At 41.7% G+C, this 9147-nt stretch overlaps 1 non-coding gene across 4 annotated transcripts in view; it reads left to right on the top strand.

Moving 5' to 3' along the window:
• The window catches only part of LOC104139379 (uncharacterized), a 79377-nt gene that overhangs the window by 19273 nt on the left and 50957 nt on the right, over positions 1-9147 (top strand). For 2 of the 4 annotated variants that reach the window (XR_011136355.1, XR_011136354.1), the window contains exon 3: positions 7320-7412. The exons of 1 other annotated variant lie outside the window; for it this stretch is intronic. This is a non-coding gene — a transcript (uncharacterized protein). The remainder of the gene's footprint in view (positions 1-7319; positions 7413-9147) is intronic. One more of the 4 variants, XR_011136356.1, reaches the window with a different exon arrangement.

Genomic DNA, 9147 nt, shown 5'->3' with positions numbered 1-9147 from the left:
TGTAATATAAAAGCACATTGAAATAACCTCAGAAGAAGTTGCTTTGAGATAAAAACGTCTCCCAGGAGAAGCATCCACGTTTAAAATGAAACTATTAACCTTGCTTCTAAATCCTTCCTCAAGAAGATATTTTTCTTCTTTTTTTTTTTCCACTTTGTGTAATGGCAGAATGAGGTGAACTTTCCCCATTTTGTAAAAAGGGAAAAGATCACTTCTTTGGGGAGTATTTTACTGCTGGCTTAGAAGCAATACTAGTTTGTCATTGCTTTTTGTGTGTGGTGGTGTGGGAGGTTTAGGGTTTTTTTCTGTTGTTCTTGTTTCAAGTGATTTGAAGACAACAGCCTGTCCATGTTTAATATTTGCTTTTCTGGAACAGTTCCTGCATTGTTGGTGCAACCTATGAAAATAGCTGTACTTTACACAGTTCAGCTGCCTGTCTTCATATGTAAGAGCAAATACCAGCACGCTTTTATAATTGATCTGATGGCACTTGAAGAATTATAAACCTCAGCATCCCATCTGTGTTTCACTTTGGTATTTACAGTGTAATGAATTCTCCCTCGCTGCTTCAGCTGGATACTCTTTCACCTCCTCTTCCTGTTTCAAGCAGTTGTTAAGTTGGTGTACAGTTTAAAATTCCTCCAATTTTTAGGAGGTTGTCAGTGACATGAAAGAACTTCTTGTATTGCTTGTTTGCCTGGTAGAGGCATTGAGCTAATCTAGTTATGTTAAAACTAAGCATCTCTAGAGTAAAGAAGTGTATTGTCACTGTTTTGATCTGTTTATAACAGCTGGAGGCATTTGCTAAAACTTATTGGGAATAGACTTTATAAATAAACATTGTTCACTGCAGTCATACAGCTTTTTAGTTGCTATTCTTAATCAGTCCACTGAAAGGAGGAGAAAGTGGTGAGGTTTTTTTTGATGAAAGTAAACTGGAAAGTCCAGAAACATACCTAGTTTATCTCCTAGCAAAAGACGACTGTTGCTATAGCACATTCTTGTTCCATTAGTGTTTGTACATTTTTAAATTTGATTTTCCAAACAGCTTGGGGAAATTGGCACCTCGTAAGTAAAGTTTTTAAAAATAGCTCTCTTCTGAAATAAGTCCTGTTATTTCCATGGATTGGTGTCTTGAGTGTATTACTGGCGCTCTAAAACCTTGGAAGTGTCTGACAAGATACTGCTAAGCAGAGTTGTAACCCCAAATATTTACTGAGGAATTAGTTTGTCCTATTTTTTTTTTTTTTAAGAATGAACTCTTGCAAATGGAATGCTGCTGTCTACAAGGTTTATTTTAGGCTTTTTCCTCTTTTGCTCAGAGGAAAAACAAAGCCAGAGTAGGAATGCATGATTGTGAAGCAATTGTCATTCAAAATACCCCCGACTGCTCCCCAGGCTGCTCTGTTTTCCTGTGAAATGACTGGGGAGGTAAATGCTCATGTGCAGTGCTGCCTTGGACAGCAGAACCTGCGTTGTTCAGGGTGCTAGCTGCCCTTTTTCACCTCTGCTCCTTTTCTTTAGATCTGGTGAGTGTTAAAGCATTTTATGCTTCAGTTATGAATGATGGTGTGTGGGTCTCTTTTCCCCCCCCCTCCACCTTCCCCTATGTGAAACTGTTCATGCAAAGATCACTTGGTACTTGATGTATGAAGCTTAGGTGCCAGGCTGCTTTCTGTCTTCTAGCAGCTGCTCCAAATGTTTCCTGTTGCTCTTCTCAGAAACCCAGAAGGAGCTGAAGGTCACAAAAAGCAATTGCTGGTCAGAATATGCCTTTAGAGGGACCTTGAAGTGACAAGCTTATTAGTATGGTTCCTGTTGAATGGTTTCTGTGGGTTTTGAGCCTGAAGTATTGATCCCTTGAGGTGTGAAGGACTGCAGAATACAGGGAAAGCCCTTTTGCTTGCCTCTGCTCTAGTCCTTCCCATTTTAGGACTTAAAAGAGGTTCCAGAGCAAGTTGCCAGAACAGACTTCCTAGCAACTTCACAATTGGCAATTTACTTCCAAAAGCAAATGTGCACTGGCTGTGGCAGCTGCTACTTAGCAAAAATCCTGGGCTGTATGCTGGAAAATGGCAGGCTTTCTGTGGACAAGGAAAAAAGAACCTGCTCATCCCTTGGAGGAATCAATGGGAAAAAGTTAAACTTTACAAGTTATCCCTTTACCATGGATGTTTTGCACTGTTTGTCCAGATGCAATTGTTTGATAACGATTTTCTATTTATAGATATATATTTTTAGAGACATGGTAAAGTCTATCTCTGGAAGTGATATCTTTTGCCTATTATTAGAGCAAAGTAGTAGAGTGAAAAACAAAGTTGGTTATCCCATTAAGGTTATTTAATTTTGAGTGTTATCTGAGGACCTGCACCTTTGCTAATGTGCTTCTCTCCCTTTAACTTCACTGTTGCATCAATTTTGGAGGAGCTGAAGTTCTGGCATGGGTTTGTGACCTACTTGCCCGGAATGAAAAGATGAGCCACGCTAGTCAGTAGGTGGTTGTCTCATATAATTGCAGTACTGTTGTGAATCAGTCACGTGCTGATACATCTCAGTGTCTGTTCATTATCTGTTGGTCAGCACTGCCTATTGGTAATGCTTTAATTTAGCCTTGTGGTACAACATGTAACAGATAGTTCCCGAGATTCTTGATCAGGGATCCACCAGACATCTTAGAAGGAGCCTTTTGCCATTTGACAGCTTCATTTTCCATGAGCTGTTCTGCATTACATAACAGTACTGAGGTGGCATCATGCGCTGGGCTGGGGAGGACAGAGTTTAATACCAGCTCCGCTGCTGAGCTGTCAGAGCAGGTCATCCACTGTCTGGTCTGCCCCAGACTGTGGACTAACTGGGTGGTCGCACCGTCCCTACCAGAGCAGGGCTCTGTTTTTGAATGAGGAGGTGATGGCGCCTCTGCTTCCAGTAGTATCCTGACTGGTAATCTCTGCTCTGTTTTTTCTAAAAACGCATGGACTCTTTAGTGCTGAAATACTTGGAACTTGTCAGCAAAATCAACTGTCTGGAGGTTGCAGTTAAGGAGTCTGAAGTCAGAGCCAGTGCAAATGAAGTTTGCTTTCTATTTCTCATTCTGAAATCCCACATCAAATTGTAAAGAACATTAACGTTTATTTGTAAAGGTGACAGGGTTGCTGTCTTGTTCACCATATGAATGCTGCATCTTTGATTTTATGCTTTGTAACATTTTCAAACACCCTTTAAAAATCCTAAGGACTGGAAACAAAATCAGCAGTCTCTCACTACAGCAAGATGAGTCTTTGTGAATCTTCAGTATTCGGATGTTGTCTCTTTAATTTTCTCATACAACTTTTTATTAATCACTGTTGGAATACTTGATAGCATCAAATGCCTGCTCCGAGATCTGCCCGATCTTGGAGTGTCTGAGGGAAGTCTAGCAAGTTCTTCCTGCCGGTGCTCTGGAAGATGCTTGTGGAAAGGCTCTTCTGTAAAGGCTGCCTCCCACAGAGTTCCTGGCAGCGTCAGTCTTCTGCTTGGCTGGAATGGATGATCCGTCTTCCTTATAGTTTTGCAATCCCCAAGTTTTGCACTGGCTTTTAGGGAACATTGGCAGCTGGAAGCTCTGTTGTTAGGAGATGCCTTACATTACCAACTGTTGTCACTTCCCATTAGTTCAAAAATTAGTTCCCCTCCTTACTGCCCCCGACCTGCTCCCAGGTATCTTTTAAAGCACTGGTACTTGTCTTGCTAGCAGTTTGCATGTTTGCAGAGCAGGCTTGAGCAAGGGGTTTTGGCCTGCACTGTAAACAAGCATAAGGTCAAGCAGGTCCAAATATGACCGAAGTTTTTTCCAAACCCACTGGTATGACAGTTTCCCGTGACAAATAGTTGTCTAATGAGAATGGTAGAGCCACTCTGACTCTTAAACAATGACTTTTTAGGTCCTTCGTTTGGGCTTTGTTGCCAGCAAGTGGTGGTGTGCAATATCCGCTTGAAGGAAATTGCAGCCTGCTTATCAAGTGTGTAGGAAATGGTATAAGTGGAAGATATGGGAGGGTCCATGTTGAACGTGCCTGTCCATGCACTGAAAGGTGTGTGTGTGTTACACAGTGAATGCTGCGCTTACTGTACTGAGAGCCAGTTGGCTTGCTAAGGATCTTTCACCAGCTAGGAAGCGGCAGCCAGCGTAGCCTGATGAATGAAAGCAGGAGCGTGTCCAGTTAGTTTACCTTCTTGGCTCTAATGCTCTTATTTTTTCCCACGGAGGCATGTTGGTAAGCAGGGCTGTGTGCTGGCACACTTTGCTCAGTAAGCTCAGTCACGCTGCTGGGTATCTTGGTCTTTTACCTTTGCCCTGGGAGCAAGTGCGTAAGGAAGGAGGGGGCAGTGTTTATTAAACCAGCACTCTGAGGTCAGGCTTGTTTTCCCTCTCTGAGCAAGAACAGACCAGCCCCCAGAGTCAAATTCTGTAAGCCTTGTAAACAAAAGGCTCATTTCTGCGGAAAACCAAAGATGGTATTGTGTTCATCTGGTATCTCTGGAAGGAAAGTTGTTGGAGTTTTGTGTGTTGTTGGTTTTTTTTTTTTTCTCTTCCTTGCAAACTGTTCCTCATGTATTAACTTTCAGTTCAGAAGTTGGTGTCAGTGCAGGAGAAATGCCAGGGGTGAACATGCACATGTTGTTAATCAGGCCTGGTTTGGGGTGCCTGCAGTGCTGGCACTGATTGCAAACTGGAGGGGAGCTGGGGAGGAGCCCAGGCAACATGCCATTGTTCAAACAGCAGCACTGGCTGGTGCAGGGGGTGTTTGCTAGCTGAGCAGGTAGCCTTCCTGCAGAGAGCCTGGCTACCTGTGTGTCTCCTGCCCAACATGCTTTGTAGGTGCCATAAGCCAGAACCAGGCTGACCACTTGTAATTTTTTTCAGCACAGCTCAATTTAGTCAAAAGGTAGATTGATTTGGGTGACTTGTCTTCAAATAAGGCTTTGAGCTTTCTGCTGCAGCTTGAAGGTGGTGGCTCATTCCTTGAGCAGCTTAGCATTTATCACCTCTTACAGAGCACCAGAAGCACTTAAACTGCACATACTTTGCAGGGCCAAGACACTTGCTATTTAAATCTGTTTGCAGTTTGGAAGCCATAATTATTTTTTCATGCTATAAAGCCACATGTAGCTGGAAAACTTGGGAGGCACTGGAGTGGGGATTACAGCTGAACACTGGTTCTAGCATGGCCTGTGATTTAAGGAGGCAAGTTCATCTTTTACAGAGACAGCAATTAGTAAGAGGCAGCAGGATATTGGGAAAGCCGTCTTCATTCCTTTGCCTTATAAAAGGCACTTCATCCTATATGGAAATGGCCAAAGAACACGTTTACTTATTGATGGCTGAACTTCCTCCCGACAGCTCATCTCTCTCTCACCCCTTTACGGTGGTGATGTATTGGTGATTACTTTATTTTGGGATGGACGTGCCACTTGGTTGACAAGATTCACTGAATTTCGGTCCCTTTTTGGGTTTGTTACTGCATTTCAAACTCAAATCAAATGAGGCAGGTCGGTGCTGCTTCAGCAGGAACGAGTGCAACGAGTGAGGCCCCAGCTTTGGCATTTGCTGTTTTGAGCAGGGAGGAACGCGTGGGCTCCTGGCCACCTGCTCTTCCTGGGTGTAGCTTTGCTCTAGCTAATGCCACAGAGGGTGGCTGGGTCCAAAAGCTGCCTCAAGATGAGCATGTGGATAATGCTGTGGAAAACTTCACTAGAGCAGGGGGAATACGAGAAAGTTGCAAGATGGCTTACTAATCTTGGAGGAAGACTAGATCCTGGTTTGTTGTATGACTTTTTCTTCTGCTCTCGCCCTCGTTTTTAAACGTTCATTGCTTCGTCAAGTGCATAGACGGTATCAGGCCTGGCTTCTGGTGTTTACCTCTCTCCCTTACTGTGCATAATAATCTTATAATCCAAGAGATATCAAGTTAGATTTCCCACCACCGTGTATAAGCTCTCAGAACCTTTCATGCTTCCAAAGGCAACAGAAGACTATCAAACAGAACTTGTGCAAAACCATAAAACTTTTAGGTCTCTCTAACTTAATATAAGCAAATGAAAGGGAAAGTGTGTTGTCCAGAATTTGTATGTGCCTGAATATTTGCACAGATAGCTGGCATTTGACAGTCTTGTTTTCAATATGGTATTTGTGAGAATTGGTATTCTCAAAAAAATAATAATTTTTTTAATTTAAAAATGGCTATTTTGTCTGGGGGGGACTATTCCTCATCCTTTGATTTACTGAAATCTGAGGAAGATGGGGACAAAAGGAATAAGGCAAATTGTGGCCTAGAAGCCCAGCAGACAATGTGACATGGTTTTTACTCTTTGAAAAACAGAAAACCCTGTTTGTGTTCAGACAGTAAGTGAGGAAAACAAGCAGAGCTGGATTTCAGCTCAGATGAATTCTTGGAATTAATCCATAGCACTCGCTCACGACAGCTTTGACTTCAGTGTGGTAAGCCAGACTGACCGGAGAAAGGTTGAGCAATGTTTTACTGGTAAGCAGGAAGAAAGGCATCCTAAGGAGTGCCATAAAATGATACAGCAGGGGAGCATCTCAGTATTATATGAAATGGCTAATCATGACTTAAAGCTTCCTTTTAGTGTTTTTAATGCTTTCTTAAGCCCAACTCATTCATAGTCCTATAACACTTGTTTGAAAGCTGAGCTTTGCCAGCAAGTCTGTGTTTAGTCAGAGGACTCAATGCTGACTTCTTTGCTAGCACTACGTATAGAATTCCCCCTGCACAAAGGTGCAAACACCCCTCCTTTTCCCATCGCAGTGGACTTAAGCTCAACGTCTGTCGACTATAGTGCTCTAGCTAGATTGCAGTGAAACCTAGAGCAGAGCATTTAAGTGAACTCTCATCCAGTAGTCGAAGCATTAGTTATCTCCACTTTCAGAGGCCACAAATTGAGATTAAGTGTCAAAAATATACAGCGTGACCTCTAGGTCATGCACATTATTTATAAAACAAATAAAAATCTGTTCCCTGCCGGTATGTGTCTGTTGTATGCAACAGAATAAGGATGAGCTTGGAAACATAAAATTCAAGCAAATCAATGTTAATTTCAGAATGTTCCTAGGACATTGTGTTCTTTAGTATAGAAAATTGATATCATTAAAAACAGACAACTGAGGTGAATGCAGTGCCTTCTTTATTACACTGATTATTGAAGTAAATATTGCTGTAATAAAAATAGTCAATGGAGTGAAATATATTATTCCAATTCATAGCTTCACTAATAATGCCCCATCTGTTTAACATATTGATGATGAATCTCCTGAATTCCAGTTTCCTTTCCAGAAGGAGTTGTAACTGGGATCCCACTAACGATAAGTGTGCTGTCCTGGAAGGAAGCTGAAACTGCTTCATTGCAGTAGGAAGGTGAGGAAGAAGAACCCTTCTCTTTTGAAACTTCCAGTGTCATGTCGTCATTAATCTGTCTTCCATTGATAGTGAAGTTTTACTTGCTACAGTTGGAAAAAGCTGCAGTAGATGACATTGTTTTGTTGTTTGCTCAGCTCCATTGGCTGTTCTGAGGTACTCTTCTGATTTGACTCCTCTTGCTTTGGTTGGTCTGAGACAAAGACTAGTGATTACTCTCTGCCCATGTGGAACGGCATTCTGCACATTATGTAACAGTAATCCACCTCCTTAATTAGGGAACAAGATCCACAGATTCCAGAGAAGACTTGTTCCTCTTAGTCAGAAGACATATGAGGTGTGCGTGGGAGCCTTTGTTCTCCTTGGAAGCTAAGGAAAGGAGCAGAACTTAACTTCATTGTCCAGTTACATTAATTTAGTTTCCTTTTTAATGTAGCCTTTGGAGCGTTTGTATGTACTTGTTAACTAATATTTCGGGAACAGGAGATGCTGCAAACAGTGGCTTTCTCATTCTGTATAATAGTATTCTAGCACTGCTTAAAAATCCTAAATACTGGAAATGTCATGTCTTCTCCATGGCCTTTAAACAGAATGGTTAGGGTAGAGGCAGCAGTTTCAACACATAATTTAAGGTAAATGCCTCATTTGTTCCTACTGTTTTCTCTGAACTTTGGCATCACGTTAATTACACTGAAGCTGCTCCTTTCTGGAAATACGCGACAAGGCAAAACGAGCATTTTCATCCATCCTGCTAAGGACAGCTCTTGCAAATCGCCTTGTATTCCATTTAAAATTATTAAATGATCAGTTCCAATCTTCCCTATACAAACAATCAACACTGAAACATTATCTGGTGGTGCTGACTAATAAATCTGCAATTAGTAATCTCCAGTTAATGAAGCTGCATGGTGATTAAAGCCTCATGACTTTTCTATAGAAGAAGTAAGTTAAATATCAGCTGCACTGTTTTAAATTGCCCTAGAGCTTTGTATGATCTCAGAGCATAGAATAAATTGGTGGCATTATTCTAAAGACTTCAGACCAATTTGGCCATTCTGTTGGTATTTTCCCTGTGTGTACCCACTACAATATTTAAATTTGGGGATTTAAACTGGAATGACGCCTGTAGCTGTAGTTCAGCTTGTGGTAGGCTTCACTGATCTTGTTGCATAAAGGAGATAGGCCATATTGGACACGTGAATTTTAGCATGCTTGAAGGAAATGACATTGGGATTAAACATGGCATTTGGTCTACTTTGACTCCCTAGAATCAGCATTCCACCAGCATGTTTTCCACAGCTTCATTTTCCAAAATATTTTCTGCTGGTTTTCACACAACTTTGTCTTTATGTATTTTTTTCTTCTGAGGTTTCAAATATTGCCTGCCATATGGATGGCAGTTCCATGGGACCATGCATGATGCGATGTAGTTTGACCTGATCACATCCCATTTATCCATCGTTGCCCTGCTGTTCACCAGATGTCTGACTTTTAAGGGCAGCTGCGTTTATATAAAACACATAGAAATCCTTTTAATAGGCTCTATAGACATGATACATATTGCTGCTCGGGTCACATAATAGCTGAAAATTTTGCAGCAGGATATGGGCTGCAGTACACAAACCTTAGTGTTGCTTTTCTCTAGCCACCTTCGTCTTTGTAGTTTAATACTTGACGCTAGTGCTTTCTGTGTAGCATCCTCAAAGATCTCTTCACATGTTCGCATTCCTTTTGT

This window comes from Struthio camelus, chromosome 26 (genome assembly GCF_040807025.1).
Source record: "Struthio camelus isolate bStrCam1 chromosome 26, bStrCam1.hap1, whole genome shotgun sequence".
Classification (NCBI taxonomy): Eukaryota; Metazoa; Chordata; class Aves; order Struthioniformes; family Struthionidae; genus Struthio; species Struthio camelus.
Note: the sequence above shows the minus strand (reverse complement) of the source record. Positions and strands in the feature narration are given on the sequence as shown.